This window comes from Mustela lutreola, chromosome 2 (genome assembly GCF_030435805.1).
Source record: "Mustela lutreola isolate mMusLut2 chromosome 2, mMusLut2.pri, whole genome shotgun sequence".
Classification (NCBI taxonomy): domain Eukaryota; kingdom Metazoa; phylum Chordata; class Mammalia; order Carnivora; family Mustelidae; genus Mustela; species Mustela lutreola.
In genome coordinates this window covers 153,724,891-153,736,664 of record NC_081291.1, presented here as the reverse complement: position 1 = coordinate 153,736,664, position 11,774 = coordinate 153,724,891, and the positions used below count along the sequence as shown (strand labels likewise).

General features: G+C 36.6%; 1 pseudogene; it reads left to right on the top strand.

The window, feature by feature from the left end:
* Positions 1-6,251: 6,251 nt before the first annotated feature.
* On the top strand, positions 6,252-6,783 carry LOC131825909 (translationally-controlled tumor protein-like; annotated as a pseudogene).
* The last annotated feature ends 4,991 nt before the right edge of the window (positions 6,784-11,774 follow it).

The window sequence follows — 11,774 nt, the reverse complement described above, 5'->3', positions numbered from 1 at the left end:
GCTGATGAATGGCATATTTCTCATTTCTTCCCATGATTTCCAGTCATTCTTTCTTGCCCAGAGTAGCTGAGTGTTGTGTGTGGGGGTGTGTGTGCATATGTACACGCATGTCCTAATGTTCTTTGTGTCAGTGTGTGCCTATAATGCTATTTGTTGCCTGGCAAAACTCCTTAACCTGTGGACTTCAGATTCTATTTCCATAGCTCCAGGTGTAAATCAAGTGCTTCAATTATTTTCTCATAGCATTTTGATTATATTGAAATCATTTACTTCCCTAACTCCTGAACTGTAATCTTTTTTTTTTTTTTTTTTGGTAATCATCTTTATGGTAATAATTGTCCTTTTGTTATTTGCTTCCATGGTGCTTGGAACATAGATACTTGGTGATGTTACTGAGATCCTTCACTTGTAAGTACTTGGAAGTGTACTGTTCTTTAAGATAAGCCTTAGCACATTTTTTAGCTGACAATCAAGTAGAAGAGAAGTGGCCTGCTTAGGTGGTGTGGTGGCAGTTTGCATTCTAGTCCATGTACATCTGCATTCTAAACTCAGGCACCTTCTTCTCTACCAAGCTGTCTTTTGACATATGAGATGTCTTAATAATATGATTCCTATGTTACAAGGAGCTTTTATTTAAAAATCATACCAGTTTTAGAACATATAGTATATAGTGGTGGGAAACTAAGATAATTCATGCAGTGAAAGTTCCAGAATAAACCAGGAGAAGCAGAGACTCCAAGAGCAGGAGAAGCCTAGAGGCCACTTACTGCCAGCACCGCCTCTTTTAACCTCAGATTTTTTTTAGTACTGTTTTCAGTCTCCCACACTGGCATGCTTTGTGTTCGTATATATGTAGATCTCTAACCAAAGGAGACTTATAAAAAATCCCAAGGAAAGATTCTGATCCCAAGGCAGCACTGGCCCAAAGTGGAAGGAATCAGTCTCAGTTTCTTACCTAACTTTTGAGCAGGGGTCAGAAGCTGTAGAGCTGGAACCCTCCACACAGTGGGGACAAGAGGGGATGCAGAAGGGGGAGAGAATCAGTTCCCCAAATGAAATGAAGTGTCATTATTAGAAGAAGGAGTAAAAAATGTTGGGCAGATTAAAACAACATGATATATTCTCCCAGATATCAAAATGTAATGTCCCAAAATACTTCTAGAGGTCCCAGGAGCAAGAAATATTAAATATGTTTAATTTAGAATTTCTTTCACAGTTATCTGCCTTTGGAATAAATTGAACTGCTTCCAATCAAGAGAAAGATTTGAAAGGATTATCTTATTCATTGTTTCTCAAATCCCGTCTTTATATGGAAGCTTAGGGGGAACTGGAATGACTCCCAGGAGAACAACTCTTATTGAGTTATTCTACTTCTAAATCTGAAAATTACTTTGGAAATAGACCTGAATAGAATACTGTAGTGTATTCTACAGAATACTGTAGTGTAGTGTTCCAGTGGAACACCCTTAACTGGTAATTTTAACACCTCCTGAGGCTACCAAATGCACTGAAGCAGTTACTTGAGCACCTAGTTCTTCTCCATCTCTTTCTTATGGAAAACAGTTGGTTAGCTGCGCAGCTATAATGCACCTTTCCCAATATACTGATTGTCATTTGTAAAGCCAGTCTTTCCCATTTGAAACCATGTCTAAAGGCAAATGCTTTAAACAATGATATGCTCTTCTCAGGTCTACATCCCTTAATGATCTGTGTTTACTAACATAGTTCAAGGTATCAGAAAGAAATTTAAGTTAATGTGAGAAAAGTAAATGGCGTTTCTCATCTTCTCCCTTTATTTCACTACAGGAACGAACATGGCAGATTCAATGCATTATTTGCTGAAATGGCTGTTTTCTGATTTGCAATAAATAGATGCTGGTTGATGGCAAAAAGACCAGTAAAAAGGTCACTTTGAAATCACTGTAGGAAGTGATGAACATTGATAACAGGCTGTAGACCCAGTAGAAATGGAAAGGAAGATGCAGTCTAATCATCTATAAAAGCAATATGGATGTTTCTACAAAATCTTATAATGAAAATGAGCGTGTCATAAACATATAAATTGATATGAAAAAGAAATAATTGGAGAACTGCTGAGATTTCAAAGTGGAGGATATTTAAAAAGAAAATATGAATAGCTACAAAATACAATGCTAGGGGGAATACTCACCCTGTCAGTAATGTCACATAACAGAGTTCTTCACTGATTAATGTACATGGTTGACCAAGATCAATCAGAGGGGAGAAGAGCGACACCACAAAAAAACATGGACTCAAATGGACAAACAACAAAGAAACAGAGTATCAGTCAAATGATCAATCAAGCATGAGGGTAAAATAAACGTAATTTGGATATGCATGAGCTCAGACATTGTGCCTCTCATAGGCCTTTTCTGTATATTTACTTACAAGGTATCATAGCTATTTTAAAGAGTCCAAGACATCCAAGAAACGGCCTAACGTAGAAGAACACCTGGGTGGTTCAGTCCATTAAGCATCTGACTCTTGATTTAGGCTCAGGTCATGATCTCAGGGCCGTGAGATTGATGCCTGTGTTAGATTCCATGCTGGGCATGGAGCCTGCTTAGGATTGTCTCTCCCTCTCCCTCTGCCCACTCTTCTCCTGCTCGAGTGCACTCTCTCTCCAAAAGAAAAAAAGAAATTCTTTAGACTCTAGGAAAAATGCCTTTTAAAAATAGTTTCTTGGGGCACCTGGGTGGCCCAGTCAGTTAAGCATCTGCCTCCAGCTCAGGTCATGATCCCGGGGTCGTGGGATTGAGTCCTGCCTCAGGCTCCCTGCTCAGTGGGGCGCCTGCTTCTCCCTCTCCTCCCTGCTCACGCTTTCTCTTGCTATCTCTGTTGTGCTCTCTCTCTCTCTCTCTCTCAAATAAATAAATAAATAAATAAAATATTTTAAAAAATGGGTTCTTTATAACAAATACATGATTAAGTAGCTAGAGGGCCTTAGGCATAAACTGAAGGTCTCCATTAAGAGAGTATACAATAAAACAAATAAGCAAGCAAATGTATTAATAAAGAGTATGTAAAATAAATAAATCCGATCTACTTCCTCCCTGTCTTTCCCTTCTTTTATAAGGCAACACACTCTCTAAAAATATTTGAGTAAAGAAATAGACATTTATGTGTGCTCTATACAAATATAAGGGTTATAATAGAGTAAGAAATAGAAATAAATATGAGTTTATATTGTTAGCAAAGATTAGAAGTATAGAAGGAAAGGATGGAACTATAAGTGTCAACTTTTTTTAAAAGATTTTATTTATTTATTTGACAGAGATTACAAGTAGGCAGAAAGGCAGGCAGAGAGAGGGGGAAGCAGGCTCCCCGCTGTGCAGAGAACCCGATGTAGGGCTCGATCCCAGGACCCTGAGATCACGACCCAAGCCGAAGGCAGAGGCTTAACCCACTGAGCTACGCAGGTGCCCCAAGTGTCAACTTTTATGGAAGGATAGTTCATGTTTAATACTGACAGATTAGCAACTAGATGTACACAGGTAACATTTATACTTCTTGAAATTATCTCAAGTCCTAGAAATAGACTATTTGAAAGTATCTCTGAGTGGAAGGTAGTAAACGTTCATCTTCGTGTTGTATCCTTTAGAACGGACTGGACTTTATGATCCAGGACATGCATTTCTCTTATAGATAAAACAAATTTAAAACAGCAAAATGAAGTTATATCCATAAAGCGTCATTGAGAAAATGATTACAAAACTGAAAAAAAAGATTAACACATAATTGCTTTTTACTATTGCTCATGTTTATTGCCACCAGGGCTCCTGGCCTAATGCTTTCACATTCTCACCAAATGTCATCACCCTTTATTGTGCTAACATATAAAGCAACCGTTTTTACCCTTTCGACAGCTTTTTTTGGTGTAAGTCCGGTCCAGCTCTCAGCCACTATCTCTTTAGAAGTAGTAATGATCTATGTGAAGAAAGCAGTAACCTCCAGAGGACAGATCTCTTTAAGTTTCTAATTGCATTAAAACATTCACAGTAAAGAAGATGTGCCTATTCTGGTGAATCCAAAAATGTTGGCATACTATAGATTTCTTAATAATAAATACATCAGATGTGACGCAGAGAAGAACCAGACAGAAGCTTGCATACGCATTCAGAGATAGGTTTTCCCAGCACTCATTCCATCCTGTAGGACACATTTTTCACCCCCTCTGTGAAGAAGGTTAGGCCTTGTTTAAATCAGCCAGCTTCTCCTTTTCCCAGGAGATAAAAGGAAGGGGGAATAAATTGCAGCTGGACTGTTTCTACATCAAAGAGAGTATGGGGAAAGTTCTTAAAGAACTTTGTTATGATTATCTTTGTTTGGGAAAAGGAGGAATAAGGTTCATGACAAAGCTGAAAAAAATGGTTTGTAAAGCACACTCTTCCAAATGAAAGATGTAGAAGAAATTTTTATATATATGAATATACACACACACTTATTTCCTTGTGGTATCTCAGAGTCCCATACTCGCCTTCCGAAAACAGCTGAATTAATAATAACAACACAAATGTTCCTGCTTGTGATGAAACCGACTTAGAAATGATAGAACAATTAGGAATGCTGATGTATATAAGAATCGTAAGGAGAGGGATTCTCGTGCATTGACTGCCACTGGTGCCAGTGACCTAGGTGAGGTCTGTTGTACTAATAGAGCCTCGGATAACAAGCTGGAACTACTGCTGTGCATGTTCTGTGTATCAAAGCAATGCTAACTCCAGGCCGGGTCTGTTGGTTTCTTCTCTGAAACTGAAGTAGCTGTGCAGTGGTTAAGCCCGGTTCAAGGAAGTTACTAACTATCCTTATTCATCCTAAGTGAACACACTTGGACTATTAAACTGTATGGTGTCTTGGGTTGGTTTCCTGGTTGTCCAGGATGGTTTTTGTTTTGAGGTTTTCTTTGTTTTTGGTAAGGGAGGGTTGGGACATTAGAGTGGTGATCCCTATTTTCTATAAATTAGTTTACCATTTTGCTCTTCCATTCCACTCCTGGTAGTGATTTGTTTCAACAACTTGAGTGTAATAAGCACTCAATTTGATCATGCCAGAAGTACTCACCAAGGAGTTTCAGGATTAGTGGCTATCCCTCTTGCTATCTGAGGTGCCATTCAGACCTAAGGTGAGAAATCGGATTCTGGAAGCAGCAGAAAGAGGATTGCCATGTATGATATTGGTGAACCAGGCGCTGATCTTACTGAATACATCAGAGGTATTCTAAAGGGAGTAAATAAAGGTGAAGGATTTTGAAAATAAGAATTCACATAATTTTAATTTCCTATGTATTTTACCCTTAAGAAAGTTGAGGCTGTCCAGTAGCCATCGTGTACTATGTACTATCAACACATGCTTGAAAAATAATTAAATATATTGGTTACTTACTAAACCAGAAGCTTTTAGCAAATAAGCTCTATATTTAATCACCTTGTAAGGTAAATGTTATTTATTTGCTATGTAAGTTGAAGAAACTGAAGTTCACCCATTATGAGGACATACTTCAGGTAACACAGTTTCTAAGCATACCTAATCTAAGATTCAGTCTAGCTCATCTGACCCTAAAGCCCTTTCTCTTCTCACCATACTGTTCTGGATATCAGATAATATGTGTTTTAACAATGGTGTTTGCATATGATGGCTTTTCCCTCCCTTTGAACTTGTTGTATTATCAACTAGTCTGGGCCATGGAAAGTTAGGGTGTCAAGTGTCTGGAAGTCATCAAATCTTGAGGTTTAAATGTAAGCATTCCTTGAGTGATGGTTCCAGAGGACCTCTGACTTTCCTGTTCTCCCACTTGCTTTGCTTATATTAAGAAGTAAGTCCGTGGGTGTGATGATGCTGAATCTTAACAAATCTAATTTATACAGCCAGTGCTAAGTTCAGTTTATGTTTTAAAAGTTCAAATAATATTTTAAAGGATACAAACCCAAGTATGTCATATGCGTATTGTGTTCTTACAGTTGAAATGTTTTATTTTGTTGTTAATTTGTCATTTAAAAGAATTAAAAACCTCATCTTGACAGATATATGTCAATAAGCTCTTCTGCACCTGACCTTTTTAATAAGTTATTTATTAATCAGTTTATACAGATAACATTTAAAAGTCAAGGTGCATTGTTTATCTCTGCCCCCCACCTCCTCCCGAGTGCTGCTCTGGCTGTACCAAGCTAACTCAGGGTTCCAGGCTTCTGCTAAGCTAGTGCCACTGTAGTCTCTCTCCAGCTGCAGTCATAATCATCTCCTGGGACCTCATTAGCCATGAGGAGATGTTCTCTGACATCTACAAGATCCGGGAGATCACCAATGGGCTGTGCCTGGGGGCAGCGGGAGGGCGATGGTTAGTAAGACCGAGGGTAACATTGTTGACTCACTTCTTGGTTGAAATGTCTCCACTGAAGGCCCCAAGGGTGAAGGTGCCAAAAGCACATAATCACTAGTGTTGCTATTATCATGAACCATCATTTGCGCTTCCTGCAAGTGATGGAAACCAGATTCTCAAAAGAAGCCTCCAAGAAGTACATCAAAGACTATATGAAGTCAGTCAAAGGCAAATTTGAAGAACAGAGGCCAGAAGGTGTAAAGCCATTTATGACAGGGACTGCAGGACAAATCAAGCACATCTTTGCTAATTTCAAAAACTACCAGTTCATTACTGATGAAGACAGGAATCCAGACGGCATGATTGCTCTGCTGGACTGTCACAAGGACGGTGTGACCCCATATATGATTTTCTTTAAGGATGGTTTAGAAATGGAACAATGCTAACAAGTTTGGTTATTACATTGAATGTATCACCTGTTGTCATGATTGGCTGCTGCTCTTCATCCACACAACACCAGGACTTAGACAAAGGGGACTGGTATCACCTTGAGCTCTTCATTTATTTTTACCTTAATTTATCTGGAGCAGAGGCATAGTTTTTAAGAAGAGAAATATATCATGTCAGTTGTTTACAAATAAAATGCATTTAAAGTACCAAGAGAATGCCTTATAGTTTAAGGCATAGGTAAATCCGTATCATGTGGTGTCCTGGAGAAACTGGAGCCTTGTTGTAGACTAGTGCTAGAAAGCACAAGATGGTCTGGGGATAACTTCTACAACGAAAACTACTGGGACTGGAATATAAAAAACAAAACCAAAAGTCTTAATTCTGAGTTCAAGGAAAGGGAAAGAACATAACCATAGCCAGACCAACATTTGAAGTGGGTTCCTTACACATTTCATCACCTACAAATGGGTGTAATTAACTCCAGAAGAGATTACCAAAAGAACATTGTTGGAAGGAAAAAAAAAAAAAAAAAGTTGAGGTACATTATGTAGTAAACCCCTGTCTCATAAAGGGATTTCACTAGGAAAATGGATCATCTACATAGAGTCCTAAGAATTGAAATACTAAACCATCCATTATTTGGAGAGATATTAATGGACTCCAACACTTTGTAGCAAAAGGTATTCTATGTTCAAAAGTCACTCATTTGTATTGACATATTTATAAAGTATAATTTTAGTAAAGGCTAATGAATTTATATAGGACTAGTTTCAACAACATATGATTATGTTAGTATGCATGAATTTGATTTTGAATACACTTATATTCCCATTTTTATTGTATGTGGAGACAACTCCGTTAAAATAATGAAATACCAAGATCATTAATGGAAAAAGTCCCAGTTGCTCCATGAAAACAAGTGAGTTCTTTATTAAATAAATAAATAATCATCCAAAATAGAAAGTTTAAATCTTAGCAGTTTATAAGGTTGTTTTTTTTAAAAAAAAACATATAAGAAACCTGGCGAGAATGACAATATTTACAATCATAATTTAGTTTTAAAAGACTGCCACCATATTTTTAAAAAATAGCTACACCATTTTCCAATGAGCAACATAAAAATGTTTCATTCTTCTAGTATCTGTGGAAGTTCACATAGATAGTACTTTCCAGTATGTAGTATTAAAACTGCAATTGTATAATTTCATGGTGATTTATTTCTAAAAATGTGTTTTATCATCTAAATCCTCATTCAGTGACAATTATGAGGAACTGGGATACTATATAAAAGGACTTCAGGTCATTCCATATCAGAAGGCTATAGGTAATTGCCAATAATAAAAATTGTTACTTGTTTAAATTATGAGTTAAGTTGTCAAAGAGATTTGTGAATTCTTACTAAAGAAATCACTATTCTTAAATGATTGTAAGTGTAAGTGACTTCTATTTTTATGAGGCATTAGCTCAGAAAATCAGACTGCCATTTAATTTTGCTCTGGTGAGCCTATTGTCTTCATTTCATGTCCTTCTTGGGATACATTTTTCTCTGGAATTTTGAAGATTTATTCATGAAGTCCCATTAGCATTAATAGAGGTTGTATAACTCTATCCCCTACACAGCCAGTGGCAAATGAAATCCCTTTGGCATAATTTTCAGGCATTTAAATGAGTCTTGGGCTTTATAAAATACAATTATGGTGCAGTGTTACTAATGTAAATACTGAGAAGGTGTGGGAGAGGGAATTAAAGGTGCCCTTTATAATGACACATGAGAGGCCACACTTTCTCAAATTGAAAGACACAATTGAGAGAACTTGTCACATTATCTATCTGATCATCACTAGTTTGGGGAATAGTACTGCATCTCATGGAATTAATAGATATTAAATCCAAAATCTGACTTAACCATCAGATCACACAGCTTTTTTCTTTTTCCTACTAGAAACAATGGCAAAAATTTTTATTGCTAGTATTTAACTTTTTAAAGTGCAAGTATAGTATTTATGGTTTATCTTGCTTGCAAAAGACTGTAATTACAGATTCGTTTAATTTGAGTAACCTCTGTGTTAGAAGAGTTACATAATTTCCAGTGAGAAAGTCACAGATAACAATAAGGCATCTGGGTGTAGGGCTAAAAAATGTCAAACTCTTAAAATACCAAGGTAAGGAACTCTTCTCTGGTCTCAAAACATCTGCTAGTGGCCTAATATAAGGTAAAATTGCGTTTCCACCTTGTAAATAAGTGCACTGCATATTACAAATAAAATATAGATATTTCAGGAAATCTCACCTTTCACAAATTTTATCCCCATCTCATGTCTCTGTTCCTTTAAATCCGCTAGTAGTAATTTGTCTCTTAATCTCCAAAGAATTTCAAAAATATCTTCCAGAGCTTTTTATAAAAGTGAGCCAGGAGTAACCTACTGGTTATTTACAAGTCAGGAAGGAGTAACATGTTACAACAGTTTAGTGAGACTTCCACCCAGCAAGGCAACCAAGAATCTGTATTTGTTTGAATGGAACAAGTTGCACACTGGGAGAAATGAGACCCCAGAATCACAGGAATGGGGAAGATACTAGAAGGGGTAGAGGGAACATCTCTCACCACTACTTCACATTGAGTTTGAAACCAGTTCTGCTTTCCATAGTGGTTGAAGGTTACAATTACAACCCAATCTCACTGATTCAGTTTGGTAATCGCTTTATGGTACTGGGCTAGGAGGGATGGGTTTGGATTCAGACAGACCTAGAGTACTGTCCTTTATCTTTACATAAATAAATGAAACCTTCGGAACTTCATTTTCCTAACCTGATCGTTGCTTATAGTTATTAACATTGATCGTTGCTTATAGTTATTAACATCGAAGAAGACAAGGAATGAGGTGGCAACTAGTTTTTGATCTTCAGCATGTAATAACGTTCCCTTTGCTTAAGGCAGAGGGTGTCTGGAACTGGTAGCTGCCATTATCAATAGTGAGGTCTTGTTCTTGTAAGTACAGATTCAAGAGGAAAGGTAGTTTTACTCTGGGCACATACTATGTTTGAATATCTGTTATTTAAACTCAATTTCATCTCATGAACAAATGATTTTATATACATTTTGGTATTTAATGGAAAACTTCAGTTTTTATGGTATCCTTCCCATATGTCCTGCCTCACCCTGTGGTGGTTATCACTGTGCTTCTCTACCCAGAGCAGCTGTCTGAGATCATGATATTTTGGAATGCAGTTTGACTCACAGACATCAGTAGAAGTACACTAGAACAGACCCAGAGTGGTACGAGAAGTGTGCATAAAATGCCACACAATGATATTATGTCACTTGGTTTCAGATCAGGTAAGCTTAATTACATTTCAAATGAAAAAGGCCTGAAGTTCTGTTAGAGTTATGGTCTCATGTTAATTTTCTCCACTCTGCTCTTCTGAAACCCATGATGTTTGGAGAAAGCTAAGCTGTCAGCTTCTAAAAGATGAACTGGGGAATGGAGATATTTGTTGAAAGAAATAGGGAGATTGAATTCTTATTATTTTTCAGAAAAAATACAAGGTCTTTGTGTACATTTAATCAGAACAAGTGATGTTTAAGTTATTTTTAGAGTCCATTGATTCTAAGAAACCCTCTCTGGTCACACAGGTAACATGGGGAAGAACCAAGATATGGTCAAAGTTCCATTAGGCCATTTCCTGGAAATATGTTAATCTCTGCTGAGTCCACCTGCAGACGAGAATGGAAACACACACACACACACACACACATTTACTCACCAACATGTGGGAACTTACATCACTTGGGATTTGAATATTAGGGCTGGTGTAACTTTACCAGTGACATGACCCACACCATTCAAATAAAACACTCCCTCTCTAGAATACATCCTCAAACAAAAGTTAACTTGCTTCTAATACCATGAAGGTTTGCAGGTTGTGCTCTCCCTACCTCAGAGGCAGATTGAAAGGACTTGAACAGCATAAATGCTTATGAGAAGAGTCAAATTAATTATCTTGCCAAATCCCTTAGTTTCAGTAATATGATTGCAAGGGATTCTCCCATTTATTTTCTTTTTAACTTTTTATGTTACAATTTGTGATTATGAAAGTCCTCATGAATTATTGTGATATTTCAACAGTTGTGTATGAAGCCTGGAGAAACATGCCAACATTAAACAACTCAAATCACCCTTAAAGTTAAGTTTATGTAATTCTAAACCTGGATTCAGCAAACTGTGGTCCACAGGAAAAATCTGGCCTTCTGACCATGCCTGGAAGTGTTTCTTTTGGTAACCCAGTCATTCTCATTCATTTATGTGCCATCCTTTTGACTTTCATGTTACAAAGACAAAGCTGAGTCGTTGTAACAGAGCTGTATGGCCCGAACCTAAAATTATTACTGTGTGTTTTTTTATAGAAAAAGTTTGGCAGCTCCTGAATGTATATAAAAATATTTCTGATTTTCATATTGGCAATTGGATATACAATTAATGTTAAAATCACAGATAATTTAATCTTTCTGAAATAATTATGTTTAATCTAGTCTTAGTTACATGAAAGTAAACTTCAGATAATTTTACTTAACTTTTTATTTTCTTCACTTATAATTTGTATATTGTCTATGAAATTGAATAGAAATATTGAATATTTTGGAAGAAAACATTTTAATTAGCAATAGTTGCACCTCAGAGAAGCCTCATTGGCTATGATACTGCCACTGCATGAAGCTAGAAGAAAATATTTTAAACATTAAAAATAATTTTGATTTTTAAAAACTTTTAAATTAGCTATATTAATTTTTGATTAAAATACATTCAGATTTTTTTACCCTTTGAATATAGTTACCTTTTATATTTAATTCTTTAAATCACTGAGAATGAGTACAGGTGCAGTTCAAGAGAAATAAAAAATATGCAGGAAAGAGCAACAGGTGAAAAGAAAAACAGAAATTTTGACAAAATGATGTATTTCATCAAGATGGGAGGTACAGCATAATTAT